Source organism: Scyliorhinus canicula, chromosome 6 (genome assembly GCF_902713615.1).
Source record: "Scyliorhinus canicula chromosome 6, sScyCan1.1, whole genome shotgun sequence".
In the NCBI taxonomy this organism is placed as follows: Eukaryota; Metazoa; Chordata; class Chondrichthyes; order Carcharhiniformes; family Scyliorhinidae; genus Scyliorhinus; species Scyliorhinus canicula.
The window spans coordinates 98406453-98431531 of NC_052151.1; the positions used below are offsets into that span (position 1 = coordinate 98406453).

At 45.6% G+C, this 25079-nt stretch overlaps 1 protein-coding gene across 2 annotated transcripts in view; it reads left to right on the forward strand.

Annotated features, from left to right (window-relative positions):
• clvs2 (clavesin 2) overlaps positions 1 to 25079 on the forward strand; it is a 130777-nt gene that overhangs the window by 33556 nt on the left and 72142 nt on the right. The window lies entirely within an intron of this gene.

Sequence of the window (25079 nt, forward strand, 5' to 3'; positions counted from 1 at the left end):
GTTAGAACCATGCCAGCGGGAACGTGGCCAGTCAGGATCGGAGTATCACTGGGAGGGCCTCTGGCAAAGGCGTGATTGACGGACGGAGAATCGCTGGAGCGGCACCAGTCATGATCGGGCTGGGAACGACGATTCTCCGCCCCCATGATTTTTCATTGTCCCTTATTTAATGATGCGAAGAAGCACAAATGAGATATTTAATAGTGATCATTAAATGGTAGATATCAGTTTGTGTCATTTTTAGTAATTATTTTGTGAGACATAAGCATCACTGAAAAGGTCAAAATTTATTGCCCATCCCTAATTGCCCTAGAGAAAGTGGGGTGAGCTGCCTTCTTGAACTGCTGGAGTACATCAGGTGTAGGTACATCTTTCGTGTTGTTTTGTATGAGTCCCAGGATTTTGATCCAGTGACAATGAACTCGGATATATTTCTGAGTTATGGTGGTTTGGAACTTGGAGCGGAGCTTGTAGGTGGTGGTGTTCTCATGGGCAGGATTCTATCGGGCTGATTGGGGCTTCGCTCACTGTTCAAAGAAGCGCTGGTAAAATACCATGATGATGGGAACAGATCCTGAATACACTTGATTCAGTTGGTGCCAGTAGGGAATTTATGGGGGTTTCTTAACAGAATTGAGAGCCACTTAATGAACTGTTCCCATACCAGCAGCGAGGGAGGAACTTGTCACATGGCAAGACTAGCGGGTATATCCTGGTAGATTCCTGTTAGCTCAGCATAGTGGGGCACCACTTTGGTCCTGATCTAGAACCTGTGATCAATAGAGAGCTCCCCTTGTGGCAAGGGCAATCCCGGCTGGAAGGCTCCGGTCTGTCTTCCCAAACATGCCCCCATCCTCACCCCACAACCTGCCTATTGGAACCTGCCTGATAGGCCCCAACAAGCCCGATCCAGCTTTTCTTCATTCTGGAGCCTCCTTCATGTGGCTGGTCCCGGCCAGCTGCAGTTCTAGCAGTGGTCACTGCTCTCAGAGGTGTGGCTGGGACTGAAGAACTGTTGGCCATCCAATCTCATTTCTTAAAGGGATGGTAGCTTTCTTGCAGGCAGTTCACCATCAAATATATGCAGAATTCTGTCAGACCTTCCATGAGGTGGGGTTGCCTCAAGTTCTCCAAATCCTGGCTCATATATTCAGAAATTATGAGAAAAAAGAGGAGGGGTTATGGTAGTATTGATTAAGGATAATGTTACAGTTTTAAACTAAAATGATTATACCAGATGAACTGAATCGAGTTGGTTTGAGTTAAGGAACAGAAGGTGAGCTGTTATATTTCTGGGAAATGTTTTGTAGAACTCCAAACAACGAGGAAGAGATAAATGAGCAAATTTGTTGGCAACTTTCAAACAAATATATTATCATGCGTCAGGGTTTAGAGAACCACAAAGCGTATCATGGAGTTCACCTGACCCACAACATTTAATAGATTGTGGTGTGGGGAGCACACGGCACACTCTACTGGTGTGGTACAGCAGAAAATGGACAAGTATTTTTAAAAACAAAACAATGTTTATTCTATGAACGCAAATTAACTTTTTTTAAAACAAACAGTGAACATCTAAACAACCATTAATTAAAATACAACCCCAAAGACTACAACACTAAGTAACCCTGTAAGCTGTAATTTGAAAAATGAAAAAATGAAAATCGCTTATTGTCACGAGTAGGCTTCAAATTAAGTTCCTGTGAAAAGCCCCTAGTCGCCACATTCTGGCACCTGTTCGGGGAGGCTGTTATAGGAATTGAACCGTGCTGCTGGCCAGCTTAGTCTGCTTTCAAAGCCAGGGATTTAGCCCTGTACTAAACAGCCCCATTTTAACATTCAAAAGACTTAACAAACCTTCAAACAGGAGCACATGAGGTTTACTTTGAATACTGAGAACTTTTACAATTCTGGGTTCACCAAATGATCCATAGATAGTCTTTGGATGGCAGAAATCAATGGTACAGCTCTTTGTTTAAACTTCAGATGCAGCTCACTGAAAAACAGACATAACCCAAGCTTTTTATCAAACTGAAACTAAAAAGCAGAAGTAGAGCTCAGCTCCACCCACATTCTGACATCACTCCAGTAACAAGAGCAGCTCCATTTCTTAAAGGTACATTTCTTAAACACCCGTTTCTTAAAGGTACTCTCACATGACAATATCAGTTAGGAGCAGGAGTAGGCCATTCGGCCCCCTTAAGCACGCTCCGCCATTCTACAAGACCTGATTGTAGCCTCAACTCCTGTCCCAAATAATGTTTGACTTGTTTGTCAAGAATCTACCTACCTCTGACTTAAAAATATTTAAATTCATTGACCCAATCTCCACTACTCTCTGGGGAACAGAATTTCAAAGTTTCGCAATTCTCTGAAAGGAAAACTTTCTTCTAATCTCCACCTTAAATGCAAGACCCCTAAACTATATCCCTTAGTTCTGGTCTCTCCTACAAGGAGAAACAAAATACCTTACAGCATCCATCCTGTCAAATCCCCACAGGATCTTATATGTTATATGATCTTATACGGGCAGCACAGTAGCATGGTGGTTAGCATAAATGCTTCACAGCTCCAGGGTCCCAGGTTCGGTTCCCGGCTGGGTCACTGTCTGTGCGGAGTCTGCACGTCCTCCCCGTGTGTGCGTGGGTTTCCTCCGGGTGCTCCGGTTTCCTCCCACAGTCCAAAGATGTGTGGGTTAGGTGGATTGGCCATGCTAAATTGCCCGTAGTGTCCTAAAAAGTAAGGTTAAGGGGGGGTTGTTGGGTTACGGGTATAGGGTGGATACGTGGGTTTGAGTAGGGTGATCATTGCTCGGCACAACATCGAGGGCCGAAGGGCCTGTTCTGTGCTGTACTGTTCTATGTTCTATGTTTCAATCAGATCACCTCCGAATCTTCTCAATTCCAATGTACATGGAACTAACCTGTCTTCAAAAGATACTGCCACCCCCCCCCCCCCCCGCCCCCATCTTCCCCAATCCCAGGTATCAGTTGAGTAAACCTCTCTGAACTGTTTTTAACACATTTATATCCTTCTGTAACTAAGGAGACCAAAATTGTGCACAGTATCCTAAATGTGGTCTCACCAATGCCATGTGGAACTCTAGCAAAACAATGGATGGTATTCTCCAGTTCTCCAATCACTTGTTTCTCGGCAGCGCACCATTCGCTGGCAAAAAGATTCACTCTTCCTGTTGCAAATCAATAGATAACGTACTCAGGGGATGCACCCCTGCTGCAGTTGAATTGCAAAACAAGCCGTGACCTCACCCAACTTGTCTTTCAATTGAAGCCAATAGTTTTGTTATGGAATTAAATGTTGAATTAAAAATATCTGATAATTGATTTTAATTATAACCATTATTAATAATTCATACATTCACTTTAGGGTTTCAATGAAATACCTCAATGACAATAATTATGTTGGGCTTTCTTCTGATTATTTTGTCCTTAATACATAGAACAGTACAGCACAGAACAGGCCCTTCGGCCCTCAATGTTGTGCCGAGCCATGATCACCCTACTCAAACCCACGTATCCACCCTATACCCGTAACCCAACAACCCCCCCCTTAACCTTACTTTTATTAGGACACTACGGGCAATTTAGCATGGCCAATCCACCTAACCCGCACATCTTTGGACTGTGGGAGGAAACCGGAGCACCCGGAGGAAACCCACGCACACACGGGGAGGACGTGCAGACTCCGCACAGACAGTGACCCAGCGGGGAATCGAACCTGGGATCCTGGAGCTGTGAAGCATTTATGCTAACCACCATGCTACCGTGCTGCCCCAAAACCCATAGGAAACCATTATAAGGATAAAGTAATTTTATTTGGAAATGCATGGGTTAATCAAGGAAAGTCAGTATGGACTTGTTAAAGGGGAGTCATGTTTTTTTTTTTTTATAAATGTTTTTATTCAGTTTTCGTATTTTATATTGAACAAATTACAAATTGTTAGGAGAGAGAAAAAAAAACAAACAAAAACAAACACGCAAAAATTAACATACATATTTACAGGTAAGCATCTTCGTAGTAGTAACTGCGCCCCCCCCCCCCCCCCCTCAACATGTTTATTTAGCTTGGTTTTGGGCCTTAGCTAGCCATCGAACCCCCGTAACGAACCTGTAGCCCCCCCCCCCCCCCTCCCGCTACCTTCCCCCGACTATTCTTCCTCTTGTACATTGGCCACAAATAGGTCCCGGAACAGTTGCATGAATGGCTCCCACGTTCTGTGGAAGCCGTCGTCCGACCCTCGGATGGCAAATTTGATTTTCTCCATTTGGAGAGATTCCGAGAGGTCGGACAGCCAGTCCGCAGCTCTGGGCGGTGCTGCTGACCGCCAGCCAAACAGGATTCTACGGCGGGCGATCAGGGAGGCAAAGGCAAGGGCATCCGCCCTCCTCCCCAGGAATAGATCTGGCTGTTCTGAAACCCCGAAGACCGCCACTATCGGGCATGGCTCCACCCTCACTCCCACCACTTTGGACATTACCTCGAAGAAGGCTGTCCAGTACTCCACGAGTCTGGGGCAGGACCAGAACATGTGGGCGTGGTTGGCCGGGCCTCTTTGGCACCGTTCACATCTGTCTTCCACCTCCGGGAAGAACCTACTCATACGGGTTCTTGTTAAGTGGGCTCTATGTACCACTTTTAGTTGCGTCAGGCTGAGCCTTGCGCACGTGGAGGTGGAGTTGACCCTATGCAGTGCTTCGCTCCAGAGTCCCCACCCGATCTCCATCCCCAGGTCGTCCTCCCATTTCCTCCTTGTTGCGTCCAGTACGGTGTCGTCCCTATCTACCAGTCGGTCATACATGTCACTACAGTTCCCTTTCTCTAGGATACTTGCGTCCAGTAGGTCTTCCAGTAGTGTCTGTCGTGGCGGTTGTGGGTACGTCCTTGTCTCCTTTTGTAGGAAGTTTTTGAGCTGCAGGTACCGTAGCTCGTTCCCCCCAGCTAGCTGAAATTTCTCTGTCAGTTCGTCCAGTGTTGCGATCCTGTCGTCCGTGTATAGGTCCCTGACTGTCAGTGTCCCCCCGTCCTGCCTCCACCTTTTGAAGGTGGCGTCGGTCAGTGCTGGTTTGAACCTATGGTTGTTGCAGATGGGAGCCCTGTTCGACATTTTGGTCAGGCCAAGTTGCTGCCGCAGTTGGTTCCAGGATTGGAGGGTGGCTGTCACCACTGGGCTGCTGGAGTGTTTTTTGGGTGGGGATGGGAGTGCTGCCGTGGCGAGGGCCCGGAGGGAGGTTCCCATGCAGGAGGCCTCCTCCGCACGCACCCACTCAGCTTCTGGCTCCTGGATCCATCCCCTTACTCGCTCGGCTGTTGCTGCCCAGTGGTAGAATTGTAGATTCGGGAGGGCTAACCCTCCCCTGGTTTTTGTTTTTTGTAAGACCTTCTTTGGGATCCTAGCATTTTTACCCCCCCATACGAACGCCATGATGAGTTTGTCCAGCGCTTTGAAAAAGGCCTTGGGGATGTAGATCGGAATGGATCTAAACAGGAAGAGGAACCTGGGCAGTACGTTCATTTTGATCGTCTGAACTCTCCCCGCGAGGGAGAGCGGGAGTGTGTTCCATCTTTGCAGGTCCTTTTTAACTTCCTCCGTCAGGCTGGTGAGGTTCCATTTGTGGATCCCTTTCCAGTCATGGGCTATTTGGATCCCCAGGTAGCGGAATTTATGTCGGGCTTGTTTGAACGGCAGCCCCTTTAGTGCTGCCCCGCCCCCCCCCTTGCGGGTGTAATGGGAAGATCTCACTTTTGCTCATGTTGAGTTTGTAGCCCGAGAAGGCTCCAAACTCTTTCAGGAGCGCGATGATTCCGTCCATGCTGCTTTGTGGGTCCGAGATATAGAGGAGCAGATCATCCGCATAGAGTGAGACTCTGTGCTCTCTACCTCCCCTTCGGATCCCCCTCCAATTTTTTGCTGCCCTGAGCGCGATTGCTAGCGGTTCGATTGCTAGTGCGAACAGCAGCGGGGACAGTGGGCATCCTTGTCTGGTGCCCCTGTGCAGCTGGAAGTATTGGGAGTTGGTATTGTTGGTCTGTACACTCGCCATGGGAGCGTTGTACAGGAGCTTTACCCAAGCTGTGAACCCTGTTCCAAGCCCGAACCGCTCCAGTACCTCTATGAGGTATATCCATTCGACTCTGTAAAAGGCCTTTTCTGCGTCCAGGGAGACGATCACCTCTTGTGTTCTCTCCCCGGAGGGGGTCATTATCACGTTCAGCAGGCGCCTGATGTTCGCGGTCAGCTGTCTACCTTTGACAAAGCCCGTCTGGTCCTCTGTGACCACCTCAGGTACACAGTCTTCTAGCCTTTTGGCTAGGATTTTGGCCAGTATTTTGGCGTCTGCATTCAGCAGAGATATGGGTCTGTATGACCCACATTCCGTTGGGTCTTTGTCTTTCTTAGGTATCAGCGAGATTGAGGCCTGTGCTAACGTGGGTGGCAACGTGCCCCTAGCTAGCGAGTCTGTGAACATCTCCCGCATGTGCGGGGCCAAGGGGAGTCATGTTTGACTAACTTTTGTAACAAAGTGGGTTGGTCAACCTAGTGGCGTAGATGTTGCCTTTCAGTGGACATTTGCAAAGTGTCACTCAGGAGGCTTGTTAAGAAGACAGAAGCCAATGGAATCGAGGAGAAAAAAGCAATATGGATGCAAGGTTGACTTAGTGACAGGAAGCAGAGGGTGGTGATGGATGAATGTTTTGCAGACTGGGAGGTGTTTCTCAAGGTTCAATTAAGGGTTCATGGCTCTTTTCTATTTTTATAAACGGTTTAGATTTGGGAATTTGGAGCGGCATTATGGAATTTACAAATAATACAAAACTTGGCAATGTAATAAATAGCGATGAGAACAGTTGCATATATCAGGATGACATTTGCGATTCCAAGAAGAACAGCCCTAACATCTGGTGAAATAGTCAGAAGCATGGAGATCATAATAAAGAAGCATGAAGTGTTGCATTTTGGAGGACTAATATGAAAAGACAGGACACAATGGCATGATTTTTAACATATAGATGTGCAAGTGTAAATGTGTCCATATACCCAACTCCTAAAAAGTGATAGAGCAAGCTGGTATGGTGTGCAAAAACAAGTGGGTTAATTGGGTTTGTAAATACAGGCACATAATATAAAATCAAAGTGCTTTTAGAGATTGGGGGCTGAGGGCAGGGCAGAAACCATTGAAAAAGTGAAAATCACTTATTGTCACGAGTAGGCTTCAATGAAGTTACTGTGAAAAGGCCCTAGTCGCCACATTCCGGCGCCTGTCTGGGGAGGCTGGTACGGGAATCGAACCGTGCTGCTGGCCTGCTTGGTCTGCTTTAAAAGCCAGCGATTTAGCTGAGTGAGCTAAACCAGCCCCTAATTGAGGTAGGAATACAATTGTAAAATATGATAAGCTGGAATGAGAGAATTTTATTAGATGGAGAGGTTGAAGAAGCTGTGGCTCTTTTCACCACAGTGGGAAAGATTGAGGAGAGGTGAAAATTGTGTTGTCCGGATAATACAGTGACTGCATAACTAGTAGACAGGCATATCTTTAAGATCATCATTTAAATAATGAAAGAAAGGCTGAGTTTGATTGGTTGATGCAAAGGGTTGTTAAATCATTGAGTGTTTTTTGAGGGAACAGAACAGCTTTTACAAAGGATATATATACCAAAAAAAATAAAAGAAAATTAAAGAGGCGATGGGTCTAAGGGAATCAAGAGATATAGAGATAGAACTGGAAAATAGAATTGATGTGGATAATCAGTCATGATCCTATTGAATGGCAAATCAGGCTTCAGATGCCAGATGGCCAATTCCTGCTCTTTTTTTTTATACTTTAATGTTCTAGTAGCTCTTTGCACCAAGCTGGTATAGATTCAGGGACCAAATGGTCTCCTCCTGGGGCATATACACTGGAATAATTAAACATGCAAAATTATAAGGTTTATTTAATGGATTACAAAAAATCAATCCCCTACTTCTGCTATTCTATTCATATTAAGAGTAGCTGGCTTTATGAATTGTAAGTTCATTAATGTGTTTGAGTATGTGGCCTGTCCGCAAGATTCTGCTCATTTTAGAATTACCGGCAGGATCAGGTGGAGTTAGAGCTGTCAGCAAGAATCAGTTCAGGTCAGGGCATTGCAATCAATCTAGGTTTTGAGAGTGCTATATTCCAGTCTGCTATTCAGGCTTTACAAAGTCTTTATCTGCACTTTTCATTAAGCTTTGGTCATTCCACAGATAAATAATCCAATGCTCGCTATTTATGACAGTAATGCTCAATCGTGCTTCAGGAGAAAAGTGTGAAAGGAACAATACCAGTTCCAGATCTGGCTGATTTTCTGTCATTGCTCCTGTTTGAATTGATTTGGGATGAAATCACCCAAAGTAAAAATTAAAGTGTCCATCATTTTGACTGCTGCCTGTTAAACCCAACCAAATGTAAGATCCAATCACTTTAAATCCTGTCAATTCATTTTTTTTTAAACCAGTCATTTCATAGAATAGCATGAATATAAAAGCACAAAACAGTCCACTAGGCCATCTTGTCTGTGCTGAGGTTTAGGACATAGGTCTTCTCCCACCTTGCTTTATCGCACTCTTGTCAGCATGATCATTTACTCCTTTCTCCTCCATGTGATTTAGCTTCATGTTAAATGCATCTTCAACTCAATTCATTTCAACTACTCTATTTGACATCATGGGCTGGATGTTCATCCGTGAGGCAGGAAGAAGGAATTCGGAAATCTCTTGGCTTTGCCTGTCCACCTCAGGAGAAAGTATCTGCAAGGACGGGATTTTCATTGTGGAGAAACTGGCGGGAGCTGCATCTAGCTGACCCGAGAACAAATCTGTAAGCCAGGACAGAGGTGACATAGTGGCACAGTGATTAGCACTGCTGCCTCACAGCAACCTCATTTGACTGTTTGCAGTTTGCACGTTATCCCCATATCTGCGTGGGTTTTCTCCAGATGGCTCCGGTTTCCTCCCACAGTTCAAAGATATGCAGGACAGGTGGACTGGCCTTGTTAAATTGCCCCTAAGTGTCTAATGCTTAGGTGGGTTATGGGGTTACAGGGATTAGGTGGGAGATTGGGCCTTGGTAGGGTGTATTTTCAGACTTGATCGGCCAAATGGCCTCCTTCTGCACTGGAGGGACTTTATGGATTCTATAAGGTGGGCTGATTAAAAGGCTGACCTCAGTACTGCCGGACATTCCCCTAGTTCTAATAAAAACAGAAAGACCCTCCAGCCCTCACCTCCCTCCACCCATACATTCCCCATGGCCAAACAATGTCACTTTACACCCTATGGCTCTTCATGCCCCCATTCTCCCAATACCAAGAGATGGCTCCCACCCTTTCCTGATGACCCCTATTTCAATGTAAGTCTCCCAATCAACCCTATATCCCTTCTTGATCCCCATTCCAAGGTATGGGGATTCAATGCCCATTCACCCACTATTTAACGTACAGAAATAATAGAATTTGTAAGAAAAAAACTATTAAAAAGTCAGTTATTGATGAAGAATGTCTAGTAGTGCAGTGAGTAACATGCCTGCCTCTGAGCCAGTTGCTCTGGGTTTGAGTCCGACCACAGGATATATCGGCCATATGTTCATAATGTGGCCAAAGAAGTTGAATAATGACAAGCTAGCAACCTGTCCCAGAAATTCTAAGCTATGGGAACAGACATTAGTATGTTCCTCGTGTGCCTGTAGGCACCATTAGATGTATGTATTCATTGATGGCTTTACATTTTTTAAATCTTCCTTTTTCCTACAGCCCAATATGAGTGTCAATCATCATTTAAAGTATCAATATCAGAAAGGGCAAGCACTTGAAACCTTTTTACCTTGTGTAAATAAAGTGATGCAATTAACAAAATAGATCAGAGAGCCAGAACTTTAGATGGTTTAGTACGCCAATGGATGTCTGAGCTCTCAGCCACAAATAAACAATGAGGCTTGGCTTAGAACCCAGAAATTCATTAGCCTATTGAAACACTTGAGCCTCAAGGAAAACATTGCTTGATTGGCAGCTCTCATTCTCTGACCTATGCTGTCAGTTTCAGGATGTTTATTTACACAACAAAAGAGGATCCAAGAGCTTGCAGTTTCTGCTATTGATACTTTAAAGGGTCTGGGTGATTGACAGTTGAATTGGGCGGTAGCAAAAAGGTTTTTTAAGTGGAAAATTATTGAAGAATGGTTTTCTTTTACACATTCTATTGTCACTATCGCATTAATTGGTTCTATACAGTAGATATTGGGTGAATGGGCATGAAAGTGCCAGACTTTGCCCTGGGATGGGGTAGGTGGGGCCATCAGGGTGGGTGCAGGTATGAGGTGGCATGGAGACATGAGGGGCCAAAGGGGATTGTTGGAGGCATATCTTGGCATGAGGAGGAGCTTTTCAACTTACCCTTCAAAAGGTTACCTCCTGTAGACTATAGTTTATGACACCTCTGAGGTCCCATGAACCACAACTCTTTGAAAAGTTGGCCTGACTCCTGGAAAATTGCAGAGGACTAGGACATGTCTACCCTCGCAATTCATCTTGCCAGCTCAGGAGTACAGGCTCGTGACCCAGACCAGTGCATATTTTTAAAAGGGACTACTGAAAATTGGAAATCCAGGGAATTGAGTCGATAATCCCAGAATCCCAGAATCAGGACGTGTCCGTTATTTATAAAGATCTCCCAAGTCATCACAACTCGGTGAAATTCCAGCCCCATGTTTCACCATCTAACTACTCTCTGGGAAAAAAAAATATTCTGAATTCCTTATTGGCTTTCAGTTTTGACACCTAGTTTTGAACTTCCCCAGAAGTGAAAATATATTTTCTATCTTGCCCTGTCAATCCCTTCATATTTTTAAAGTGTTGTATTAGGTTACTCCTGTTCTTTCTTTTCTAAAGAGCAGCAACCCATTTCTAGCAGCTACAAGCTCTCAATCCTGGGAATTATATTTTTGCATTTTATGGCCTTATTAAGCTGTGTCTTTGCTTTTACTGCTTTATGCATGTGTGCCACAAAATCATTTGGCGCCACTACCCTTTTCCTGTGTTCTAATATGTATGTAGCCTGCAACCACAATTAACTACCTCACACTGGTGTATCTTGAAATTCATTTGTTATTTAAAGCATAGGGGAAAGAATCATGGGCGGGATTCTGCTTTCCCTGATGCCAATTTCGTAATCGGGGATCAGGTGGAGAATCCTGCTTTACGCAGGTTGCGCGTGCTCCGCCCCCGCCAAAACCACGTCATCCGCAAGCCGTTGGGATGGCCTCATGACATCAACTGAAGGCCCTCCCCCGATGCTCCGCCCCTGATGGGCCGAGTTCCCGACCAAGGTTGACGTGTGGTCTCAGCGGTTGGGAACCCAGCGTGGCAGCTGCGGACTGTGTCCAGCTCCGCTACAGTCGGGCGCGCACCGTGCTGCTGGCCGGGGGTGGCTTCGGCAAAGGCTGGGGAAACTGGTGGGGCATGGACAGAGGGTGGTGAGAGGGTGTCCAGGGAGGAGCTATCTGGCAGGTCGGGTCCACAAATGGCTGCCGCCATGTTGTACTGCGCGACTGCTGCAGGTCGTCGCCATGCACTTGCGCGGCCACGGAAATTCTACACCGTTTATTTTGTGGAGGTTTGCCGTTTTCCATGGTGCGGCTGCTAGCCCCTCACTGGTCTGAGGATCAGTGCTGGGATGGCGGCGATTTTCCCATGTAAAACGCGAAAGATCCTCCGGGCATAGCCTCAAAATCGGAGAATCCAGCCCCATATTCCTCAGCATAAAATAACAGCTCCAAACATCAGTGTTGATATCATCATTAAGGGTGGGAAAATTTGAATTTACACTTCCAGTGGGGAGCCAGTTGTTGAAGATCAGCATAATTCCAGTGGTTATCACCAAACACACGAACAGCCACTAAGAAACAGAGAAAAAATGCTTCAAAATAATGGTAGGGAGAAGTATTTCAAATAACTAGCAAAAGTATGGAAAATACTGTCTGCATTATTTGTGGCCAAACACTTGGGTATGATTCAAAAGATTTGAGTTAAAGACCGCTGAAGTGTGTTTGATGGGGGGTTTCCCGCGCCTGCAGCACCGAGAAAGATCCCACTATTCTTGTTGGTCTTGGCAAGGAACTGCCCACCGACTCCACTCTAAATCATTTGCTGCACTGGAGAGCTGAAAAATACTCACAGATCGGAGCATCATTTTGAAGGCAACCTCAATCTTTTGATCTCCCCCTGCCTTCGCAGGGGGCAGCCTCCAGATCACCTCACCACACAACTTACATCTTCCCGGGTCCTTGAGCCCTCCCTTCACCCTACCTATTATAGGCAAGGCCTCCCCCAACCCCCGGCCTGACTCCTGGCACTGGCAACCCAACACCCAGGCACTGCCAGCTCAGCAGTGCCACCTGGGCACATTGGCAGTTCCCCTGCCAGCCTAGCAGTGCCTGGGTACATGGGTGGCAGTGCTATGGTATCAGGCTGGCTGTGCCAGGGTACTCAGGTGCCAGGGTGCAACCCTGCCCTTTCATTGACTACCCAGAGGTCTCCAACGTACTGGGAGACCCCCCCCCCCCCCCAACCCCACCCTCCGTGCTGTTATGACTGGTCTATGTTTGTGTGCATCAGCACTAAATGGCACCCTGGCGAGGTCTCCCAGGCATGGCCGGTATGTCCCGAGTCCTGGGTGAATCCAATGTCTGGGTATTTAAACTAGCCTAATGGGTCATTTAAATATGCGTGCCTGGATCCTGCCCAGCGATTGCGAGATCCAGATTGCGACATAGTTCTCACGAGATTGCTTGTGCGTCGCAAATCTTGCCAGATTTAATGGCCTCACCCTGACATCAAGTTGGGCGCGACGAGGCTGCTGAATAATACCCTTAAACTGTTCATATGTTGCTCCTTGATCCACCAAGGCCTTGTAAAAATAGGGCGCAAAAAATGTATTAATTATGAATGAATGCATTAAATATTCTCCCATTTATGACCAGCAATAGAAATAAACCCATGTTGCATTAAATAAAAGTGTTGAAGGAAAGGATGCCATGGATACCAGTCGAACTGCTATTTGTCCTAATTAAAATTTTCTAACAATTGATCTATTTACCTATGTCTCAATGAGACTGATTTTCTTGTTCCTGCACCTGGACTTACTGGATCACTTGGCTGCAACATATAGTAGACCACTGCACGAGTCTTATGAAGTGTGGGCGATCCCCAGTTTTTATCTAGAAACAGAAAAACCTGTCCCACTGTCTGTATCTATAGCATTTATTATATTCAATTTATTTTGGCTGATATGTTGAGTGGCCACCTAGGATTTAATGCAACGTTGATAATCAGTCATGCAGACAGTTATTATGCTGACCCTAGAATGCTCACATAAAATTTCACCCTCTCATTTTGAGAATTCCTGACTTTGTGAAATCACACTTTTTCTGGCACACAGACATGGTTGAATCTTTTTCTGTTTCTTTTTTCTGTCACCTATTTTTGTTGGATACCTTGGCAAGTTCTTTCATTATTTTAGTTCACTTTTGCTGGTTAATAAATGCAGGAAAATGCTTCCAATAATTCAAAATGTTTCGCAATAGATGTTGTGACATCCAATTGAGACTGAAGAGCTTCAACGTTGCATCATTTTGCCTTATTGGTTTTAGCGGTGATTGTATGCTGATTTGTGAGTCCATTCAAAGTAAAGGGCATAAAAGCGAGATTTTTTGCATTTGTTACTCTGATTTGTAAGGTCAATACTGTGTCATGTGCCAGATTCAATTTGATTGTGATTACATGGAGGCAAATGTAGTCAATACCTTAATTTCACAACATCAGTATCAGTAAGATGTCATAATATTATGGTGTGGGTGTGGGGGGGGCGGGGGGGGGAAACAATGTGAATTTATCTTCACCAATACAGTTCAGATGCAAACAGTTAATATAATTATCAATTCTAGTTTCCTGAGTGAGATATAATTATTAGTCACTTCTGTTTGCTTTAATGTAATGTTATGGACATTCTGCGTGTAATGTTTGAAGGCTCTGACAGTATCTCATAGTTATTGAGCTATCACTTAAGGTCAACCAATTTGATTGTTGGAGGAGTGTAATGCTGGCCGAATTAGGCACAGACATGGTGACCGCATTATGATTGCAGGCCACAGAGTTATAAAGGAGGCGCGCTGAGAAATTCAGGATGTTGCTACCTCTCACATAGTGCAAGCCATGTCAGTATGTCTGATGTTTTCGAGTCCAGTAGGGTGGAGAATTAGAAAGGTGAAAAGTAGGAAGGAAAAGCCATCGTGATGGACAGGATTACCAAAAACAAAGAGAAGAATCAGAAAAAAGTGCAGAAAGAGGAAGGAATAAGTCTGAGAAAAATAGCACTAATGGAACCAAATAGATGGGAGAAGGAAAATAACTAAAGAAAACCAAATTACATATAAAGGAAAGGACAGAAAATCAAGCGTGTGCACTGATCTCCATGCCTGAAGCTCAGCCTCGGGCACACTACTTTGTAAAATCTAGATTTGGACAGCAATAATTAAGAAACTTTCTTTTTCTTCAGAGCTAATTTTTTCACCTGCATTCATTTTGTCTCTTCTACCCCCCCCCCCCTCCCTTGCCTCTCCTTATTCCACTCCTCCCAATATTACACCATTGTTAACTACTGCAGTTACCCCCTTCCGTTCCCACCCAACCCTTTATTTAGCAATGTTGTGAAGCTGTCCTGCATGCTAGAACCACCTTGGATTCTTTCTAATCTTCCCAGATAGGACACAAATAGGTAAAATATCAAATAATTAACTAAATCTGTATAAAAAAGGGAGAATGAACAAATAAAACACTTTAAAGCAAGTGGAAAGTATGAAAAATAGAATTGTGGTACGAACATGTTCAATAAAAGGAAAAAAAACGAAAGAAAAGGCAACAGTGAACATGGATTCTCATGGAATGTTTTAGAAGTTTATATTGCAGTTCGAATTCCGTTACTTCATTTTATCAAAATTTCCAGAATATTTTAGAACCGGCATTACTTAAACATCGTTGAGACAGAAAATTCCAAGCTAAATTAAATATGCAACGTAAGTGTACTTGATGGCAGTAATTAGGCTGGCTTTATATTTGCACCACACTCCTTACGTGTTTTCAACCGTCTTCATTTTGTGATTTAGGGGAGGATTTTTGCAGAATAGTGAAGATCCCAGAAACCTTTAAGAATGGTGAGTGGAATCTAGATGTGGAAATTTCTACCCTATTTCTAGCTGATTGCACTTTTCTGAAATTAAGGTAGGGAAAGGGGGCAGGATGTCATTCACACTGACATGAAGCAGGAGTCTGCCTGATGGACTTGTGGTGAAAGTTGTTTCTCTGCATACATTTTTCAATGAAGGACAGATGGTATGGCACGGTCCACATACTTTGGAGCGTTTCACAGCAGTATGGACAGACCCATCCTTTGCAATGCCGGGAACAGGTAAAACCATATGACTGATCTGAAATGATAATCCTCAACTCTACTTATCTGCCTTATCCCCATAACCCTTGATTCCCTAACTGATTAAAAATGTGTCTATCTCAGTCTTGAACATACTTAATGATCCAACCTCTACAACATTCTGCGATAAAGTATTCCACCGATTCACTACCCTCAGAGAAGAAATTCCTCTTCATCCCGGTTTTAAATGGGCGACCCCATACCCTGAGATTATGCCCTTTTCTCCTAGTCTCTACCACAAGTGAAAACAATGTCTCAGCAGCTACCCTTTCAAGCTTCCTGAGAATCCTGAATATTTTGTTCCCAGCTTTGATCTTGCACACATGCTGGTTTACTAGATCTGTACACAGTCCTCCAGGTGAAATCTCACCAATGCTGGGTACAGCTGCAGCAAAACCTCCTGACTTTTATACTCCATCTTCCTTTCTATAAAGACCAACATTCCATTTGCCTTCTTAATTAATTGCTCTATTTGTATGTTAACTTCTTATGGTTAATTCACAACAACACCGAGGCCAGAATTTTACACTCCACCCAATTGTTTTTGAGGTGACGGGGAGTGAGTGTGAAATTGCATGGGTGGGATTGCATAGAACCATGGAATCCCTACAGTACAGAAGACGACACAGTGGCACAGTGGTTTAGCACAGTTGCTTCACAGCTCCAAGGTCTCAGCTTTGATTCCCACTTGGGTCACTGTCTGTGCGGAGTCTGCACATTCTCCCCGTGTCTGCGTGGGTTTCCTCCGGGTGCTCCGATTTCCTCCCACAGTCCAAAGATGTGCAGGTTAGGTGGATTGGCCATGCTAAATGGCCCTTACTGTCCAATAAGGTTAGATGGGGTTCCTGGGTTACGGGGATAGGGTGAAGGGGTCTGCTTGGTTTGGGTGCTCTTTCCAAGGGCCGGTGCAGACTCGATGGGCCGAATGCCTCCCTTCTGCTCTATAAATTCTATGAATCTATGAGACCATTCGGCCCACCGAGTCGACATTAATCCTCTGAAAGAGCACCCTACCTAGGCCCACTCCGCCACCGTATCCCTATAACCCCACTTAACTTGCACATCTTTGGTCATTAAGGGGCAATTTGATATGGCCAATCCACCTAACCTGCACATTCCTGCTGGATTCCCACCTGCCCTGAAATAGAAGCAATTGTACAGTGGGGTGGGAAAGGTCCATTGGATGGGGGAGAAGCCTGCCTATGCCCTTACCAGAATTAAGCCTTTTAAGTGACCATTTAAGGGCTTTTCCCACCCAGCCTCAACCTTTACAGTGGCGGACAAATGACAGATCAGAAGGAAACCAAAAAATGTCCAAACCTACAACTCGGGCAAGAAGGGGTACGGATGCAGGGGTGGGTGGGCCTCCATCACAAGTCCCCTTCTGACTGGTGGCGCTATCTCCTCAAGGCCTGGATGATTCCGGACCTCAATCTATACCCACACCCCCACCTCCCCGACCTATCCCCGGGGACCTCAAAACTCCCCTTGCTCACTCCTCACATGTACCATGCCCTCCCCTCCCTGGGAACCCTGCCACTTGCATTCAATCCTTACAGTTACACTTACAGTTCCATAAGACCATAAGACCATAAGACATAGGAGCGGAAGTAAGGCCATTCGGCCCATCGAGTCCACGCCACCATTCAATCATGGTTGATTTCAACTCCATTTACCCGCTCTCTCCCCATAGCCCTTAATTCCTCGCGAAATCAAGAATTTATCAATTTCTGTCTTAAAGACACTCAATGTCCCGGCCTCCACCGCCCTCTGTGGCAATGAATTCCACAGACCTACCACTCTCTGGCTGAAGAAATTTCTCCTCATCTCTGTTCTAAAGTGACTCCCTTTTATTCTAAGGCTGTGCCCCCGCGTCCTAGTCTCCCCTGCTAATGGAAACAACTTCCCTACGTCCATCCTATCCAAGCCATTCATTATCTTGTAAGTTTCTATTAGATCTCCCCTCAACCTCCTAAACTCCAATGAATATAATCCCACGATCCTCAGACGTTCATCGTTTGTTAGGCCTACCATTCCTGGGATCATCCGTGAATCTCCGCTGGACCCGCTCCAGTGCCAGTATGTCCTTCCTGAGGTGTGGGGCCCAAAATTGCTCACAGTATTCTAAATGGGGCCTAACTAGTGCTTTATAAAGCCTCAGAAGTACATCCCTGCTTTTATATTCCAAGCCTCTTGAGATAAATGACAACATTACATTTGCTTTCTTAATTACGGACTCAACCTGCAAGTTTACCTTTAGAGAATCCTGGACTAGGACTCCCAAGTCCCTTTGCACTTTAGCATTATGAATTTTGTCACCGTTTAGAAAATAGTCCATGCCTCTATTCTTTTTTCCAAAGTGCAAGACCTCGCACTTGCCCACGTTGAATTTCATCAGCCACTTCTTGGACCATTCTCCTAAACTGTCTAAATCTTTCTGCAGCCTCCCCACCTCCTCAATACTACCTGCCCCTCCACCTATCTTTGTATCATTGGCAAACTTGGCCAGAATGCCCCCAGTCCCGTCATCTAGATCGTTAATATATAAAGAGAACAGCTGTGGCCCCAACACTGAACCCTGCGGGACACCACTTGTCACCGGTTGCCATTCCGAAAAAGAACCTTTTATCCCAACTCTCTGCCTTCTGTCTGACAGCCAATCGTCAATCCATGTTAGTACCTTGCCTCGAATACCATGGGCCCTTATTTTACTCAGCAGTCTCCCGTGAGGCACCTTGTCAAAGGCCTTTTGGAAGTCAAGATAGATAACATCCATTGGCTCTCCTTGGTCTAACCTATTTGTTATCTCTTCAAAGAACTCTATCAGGTTTGTCAGGCACGACCTCCCCTTACTAAATCCATGCTGACTTGTCCTAATCCGACCCTGCACTTCCAAGAATTTAGAAATCTCATCCTTAACGATGGATTCTAGAATTTTGCCAACAACCGAGGTTAGGCTAATTGGCCTATAATTTTCCATCTTTTTTCTTGTTCCCTTCCAGGCACATTGCTGTGGTGCAATATGATTGGCCAGCAGCCCTCCAAGGCAGGACAAGGTGAGAATGGAAGTCCCACCTTCTGCTAATCAACCCTCATTAGAGTGTGAATGGCAACGGGCCTGTTTGAGTCAGTCAGGATGTCTTCCCTACCAACTCTCCAGCTTGGCAGAGGCTGAGCCCAGCCATCCTTAGAAATTCAGGGCCAAGGTTCCTCTGTACTGCAGCATTCTGCACTCTCCCTCCATTTAAATAATATTGTGTTTCCACCTGAAAAATTGGACAACCTCACATTTTCCCACATTCATACTCCATCCGCTACTTTCTGTTCCACTCAATTAAGCGCTGTCATCCCTTTGTAGGCTCTCGGTATCCACCTCACAACTGGCTTTCTCACCTTACCGTTTGTATCGTCCGCAAAATTGGCTACAATACAGTCTGTTCCTTCATCCAAGTCACTACAAAGATCGTAAATAGTTGAGTCACCAGCACCGATCCATTTGGCACTTCATTAAGTACAGTTTGCGAACCAGAAAATGACCCAGTTATCATTCACTCACTGTTTCTTGTTTGCTAGTTAATCCTCTGTCCATGCTAATATATCACCCCCAACACCATATGCTCCAATTGTGTGCAGAAACCTTTCATGTAGCACCTTTCCGAATACCTTTTGGTCGGGGTGGCTAGGCACGGACCATCATTGCCATAGCCTGCAAGGCAACCATCCGACTGCGCACGTTGCCGCTGACTGACCACCCTCTAGGTATCCTCTGGCCACAGCAGACCCAAAAATGGGATGGGTATGCTCCAGCGCAAACAGTGCCGCCTTCTTGGCTGGGATGAGGGTTCGCAAACATTGAAATCACACAGATTCTACGTGGCACCGGAGCTAGCCCATTAATGGGACCCTAATTGCTCTGGGACCAACACCACTTTCATGAATGTAGAACACGCGCGATTCAATCCCGGCAGCAGCATTAGTGTCTCAAATGGAGATTCCAGTTTTATGTTCTCCCGCCGGAGGAGAATTGTAACTGATTTATGTCCCCCCTGCGAGCGCAAATTGGGAAGCAATTCTGTATCCGTTGCCATGCAAATTTATGCATGGCCAGGAACCTGTGTGATTCCCAAGGGAATTCTGCTATTGAACCAACATTTCGAGCAACGTCCAGTGGTCAGCCAGTCCCCCCACACTGCAAAGTGGCCCCCCACCCCCGGATTGCCTGGGTGACCTAATCTGCCCCATCCCCCACCCACCCAGGGGACTTCCTAACTAGGGAGATCCACGACCCGCCCCCACCCCAGGATCATCAGAATAGGGACAACACCACTCCCAGAGACCCGCTTCATAGGGAGAGCAGGGAGGACCACCCCAGGGAACACCTTAATAAGGGGACCCTCCCCAGGGACCACCCTTAATCGGGAGATCTTTCTCAAGGACTCCCTGAATAGGGAGACCCTCCCACTGACACACTTAATAAGGCAACCCCCAGGTTCACTTAACTGAAGGAACTCCCTACAGAGACCCCCTAACTAATGATCCCCCCCCCAGTGCTCCAGAACTACTAAAGGACCCCCCCCCCCACATAGACCACCTGATTAACGGGACCACCCACCGGGACCCCACATCTAAAGGGACTCCCCATAGGGACCCCTTAACTAAAGAAACCCCCCCACAGGGATCCCCTGACTAAATGGACCCCTCCCCCCCAGACAACGACCCCTGTCTGGAAGCTAGAGAGCAGTCCAAACAGGGGCAGTGAAACAATTTATCCGACATCTAAGGTTTCAGCCTGGTAAACATTCACTGCACTCCCTCTATAGCAAGAATAACCTTTCTCAGATAAGGATACCAAAAGTGCACACAATACTCCAGGTGTGACCTCACCAATGCCCTATACAATTGCAGTAAAACATCTCTATTCCTATACTCAAATTTTCTCGCTATGAAGGCTAACATACCACTTGCTTTCTTTACTGCCTGCTGTACCTGAGTGCTTACTTTCAATGATTGGTGCTCAAAGACACCATGGTCTCACTGAGGATCCACTTGTCAAAATTTACACCTATTCAAAAAATAATCTGCTGTCCTAATTTTGCTGCCAAAGCCGATAACCTCACATTTATCCACATTATACTGCATCTGCCATGCATTTGCCCACTCACTCAGCCTGTCCAAATCCCGCTGTATCATCCCTGCAACCTCCTCACAGCTCACCCTCCCACCCAACCTTGTATCATCCACAAATTTGGAGATAATACATTTAGTTCCCTCGTCCTGGAGTACCCCATTAGTCACTGCCTGCCAATCAGAAATAGACCCATTTATTCCAACTTTTTGCTTCCTGTCTGCGAACCAGCTTTCTATCCATCTCAAGACTCTACCCACAATCCCATGCGCTTTAACTTTACGTAATAATCGGCTATGTGAGAACTTGTTGAAAGCCTTCTGAAAGTCTAAATAAACCACATCTACCAGTTATCCCTGGTCAACTCAACTAGTTACATCTTCAAAGAATTCTAGTAGATTTTGTCAAGCATAATTTCCCTTTCGTAAATCCATGCCGACTTTGTACGATTACAACACTGCTTTCCGAATGCAGTGCTACAAAATCCTTGCTGATGAACTCGAGCTACTTCCCTTCTACTGACGTTAGACTAACTGGTCTCTCTATCTCCACTTTGATTGGCAGGGTTATATTAACTAACCTCCAATCTGTAGGAACCATTCCAGAGTCCAAAGAATTTTGGAAAATGACCACCAATAGGCCTACTATTTCTAGGGCCACCTCCTTAAATTCTCTGGGATGAAGATTATCAGGCCCTCGAGATTTGTCCGCCTTCAATCCCAGTAATTTTGCCAAAACAATTTCTTTACTAATACTAATTTCCTTCAGCTCCTCACTAAAACTTGTGTTTCTCAGAACTTCCAGTATATTATTCATATCATCCTTTGTGAAGACAAAAGCAAAGTTTGAATTTAGTTCCTCAGCCATTTCATTGTTTTCCGTTATGAATTTCCCTATTTCTGACTATTGACGGACAACAAATGTTAAAATGGCCATGACATCCACAAACTAATACTTTAATGGACTAATACTTTCACTCAATGTCTGGATGAAGATTCGGGACTTTCACTGCTGGATATGTTAGTCACACTGTTAACTGTCACTAGGAAATGGACTACAGGCTGCAGACTTCATTACAGTTGCACCACCAATGTGAACGTCCTGTTGTGGGTACGCAGCTCTTCGCATAATTCAAGGAGATCAGCACTCATATTCTAAATGGCCTTCAGATACAAAAGGAGGTCTTTAAAGTTGACATTCTGAGAACTTGCCTAGCTTCAGATCAGTACCTTCAACCGTCTTAGTGGAACCCTTAGAACTTTCCCTGAACAAATCTATGCTGCTTTTCTAAAATTAACTTGCGTTTACCTAAATTGCTATTAATTGTTTTCCAAAATATTGTTTCTAGATGCTTCCTTGCCACTTGAATGCTCTTTGCTATTTTCCATAACCAACCTCAACCTTATGGTACAATAATCAATGTTCCCTAAATGTTCCCCTACTGACACATGATTGACTTGGTCCACTTCATTCCAAAAACTCATTGGACTGGAACCATTGCTGCTGCAGAAAATTCCCCTGAACACAGTCTAGGAATACTTCGTTGCCCTTTACACAACCACTGTCACAGTTTATATTTGGATAATTATGGGGAGGTGGTGGCATAGTGGTAGTGTTACTGGACTAGTAACCCAGAGGCCGAGGCTAATGCTTTGGGGAAACAGGTTCCATTCCATTTCAAAGCTGGTGGAATTCAAAAATGATGAACAAATCTGTAATTAAAAGCTAGCCTAATCGTGGCCATGAAACCATTGCTGATTGCCATCAAAACCCATCTGGTTCACTAGTGCCTTTTAGGGAAGGAAAAGTGTTGTCCTTACCCGGTCTGGCCTACACGTAACTCCAGACCCACGACAGTGTGGTTGATTCTGAAATGCCCTCTGAAAAGGCAGCCCAGCAATTCACTCAATTGTATAAAATCTCTATGTCCTGAAAGGAATGAAACCGAATGGACCACCCAACATCAACCTCGGCACTGGAGATGAGAACAGCACTTGCAGCACTATCGACCCTGCAAAATCACCTGTTTTAACATCTGAGGGCTTATTGTCAAAATTGGGAAAGCTGTCAAATAATATTGTCATATTCATGGCATCACACCTTACAAACAATGTCCCAGACGGCATTATCATCATCGATAGGGCAGAGTCATCAGAGGTGACGGCGCAATGGTATACATTCAGGAGGGAGTTGCCCTGGGAGTCCTAAACATTGATTCTGGACCCCATGAAGTCTCAAAGCATCAGATGAAACATGGGCAAGGAAACCTCCTGCTGGTTATGACATTCCATTCCCCCTCAGCTGCTGAATCAGTACTCCTCCTGTTGAACACTACATGGAGGAAGCACTGTTGTTGGCAAGTGCACAGAATGTAAACTCAGTTGGGGACTTCAAAGTCCATTCCCAACAGTGACTCAATATTATCACTGCTGATCAGATTGGCTGAGTCCGAAGGGACATAGCTGCCAGACAGGTTAAAGGAACATAGGAATATGAGTAGGCCATTCAGCCTCTCAAGGCTGATCCGCCATTTAATATGATCATGGACTTAAATGCCTTTTACGCCCACTATTTCCCACAACCCGTTACGTTACTGTTCATCATAAATCTATCAATCTCTGCTTTAAACATATAGGAACACAGAGGTTCTGCAGCAGGGACAGAACCAACAATCACCTCGTCCTAACCAATCGACCTGTCACGTATACATCTGTCTATGGTAATACTGATGAGAGTGACAACAGTCCTTGTGGAGATGAAGTCTGTCTTCAAATCGAGGGTACCCTCCATCATGTATGTGGCACCATCACTATGCTAAATGAGATACATTTCATACAGATCTAGAATTCAAAACTGGTTATTTGTGAGATAGAATTACAGTGCAGAAGGAGGCCATTCAGCCCGTCAAGTCTGCACCGACCCACTTAAGCCCTCACTTCCACCCTATCCCCATACCCAATAACCCCTCCTAACCTTTTTTTGGACACTAAAAGCAAGTTACCATGGCCAATCCACCTAACCTGCACGTCTTTGGACTGTGGGAGGAAACTGGAGCACCGGAAACCCACGCAGACACAGGGAGAATGTGAGGGCAGCAGATCCAGCAGAGGGCAGCAGAGCAGAGCCACTGATTGGCTGTCCTGGGGAGATTTCCATACGTGCAGTGCGGTCAGCCTAATTTGAAGGTGGTTTGTGGAGCGGCTGTTGTCAAGTGACAGTTAAACCTGAAACACTTTCTCAGGTGTTTCCCTCCCTACCCCATCCTCTAACCAAAAAAAACAACCATGGTCGTTGGGAAGCGGGAGCAGGGGCCTGTCGTGAAGGTGAGTGAGTACTTTTAAATTTGCTTACCTTTCAGCGGGAGCAGCCTCCGGATTTTCGGCGGGAGCAGGGGCCTGTCAGGAAGGTGAGTGAGTGCCTTTAGATTTACTTACCTTCCAGCGGGAGCGGCCTCCAGAGTTTCGGCGAGAGCAGGGGCCTGTCGGGAAGGTGAGTGCCTGGAACAAGTCGGGCGATTGCTAAACCCGAGACACTACACTTGCAGTGTCCCCCACCCTTCCACCTCCTCTAGGGAATATCAGGTAAGAAGCTTGCACAGGTCAAAGAGACACAGCCGGAGTGAAGCACATCCAGAGTGGGAATTGCAACTTGGTAATTTGATGCAGTGAGGTAATTCGGTGCAGAGTGAGAGAAGGTGCTTTTTCGGAGGTTCTTTTTAACCCTTGTAAGTGACTGGTAAGTAGTTTTTCTTTCATTGTCTAATTTATTTATTTTTATTTTGAAATCATAGTTGTATAAGTTTACCTAAGATTTAAGACATGGCAGCAGATCCCAGACCCGTGTCATGCTCCTTGTGTGCGATGTGGGCTCTTTCACGTGCAAGAAGTGTGTTCAGTTGCAGCTCTTGTTAGACCGCTTGACGGCTCTGGAGCTGCGGATGGAATCACTTTGGAGCATCCGCGATGCTGAGGAGGTCGTGGATACCACGTTTAGCGAGTTGGTCACACTGCAGGTGAAAGTTAATGAGGGAGATAGAAAAGGGTGACCAAAAGAAAGAGCAAGAGTAGGAAGGCAGTGCAGGTGTCCCCTGCGGTCATCTCCCTGCAAAACAGATATACCGCTTTGGAAACTGTTGAGGGAAATGGCTCACCAGGGGAAGGCAGCAGCAGCAAGGTTCATGGCACCGTGGCTGGCTCTGCTGCGCAGCAGGGCAGGAAGAAAAATGGCAGGGCTATAGTGATAGGGGACTCGATCGTAAGGGGAATAGGCAGGCGGTTCTGTGGACGCAATCGAGACTCCAGGATGGTATGTTGCCTCCCTGGTGCAAGGGTCAAGGATGTCTCAGAGCAGCTGCAGGACATTCTTGGGGGGGGGGGGGGGGGGTGAACAGCCAGCTGTCGTGGTGCACATAGGCACCAACGATATAGGTAAAAA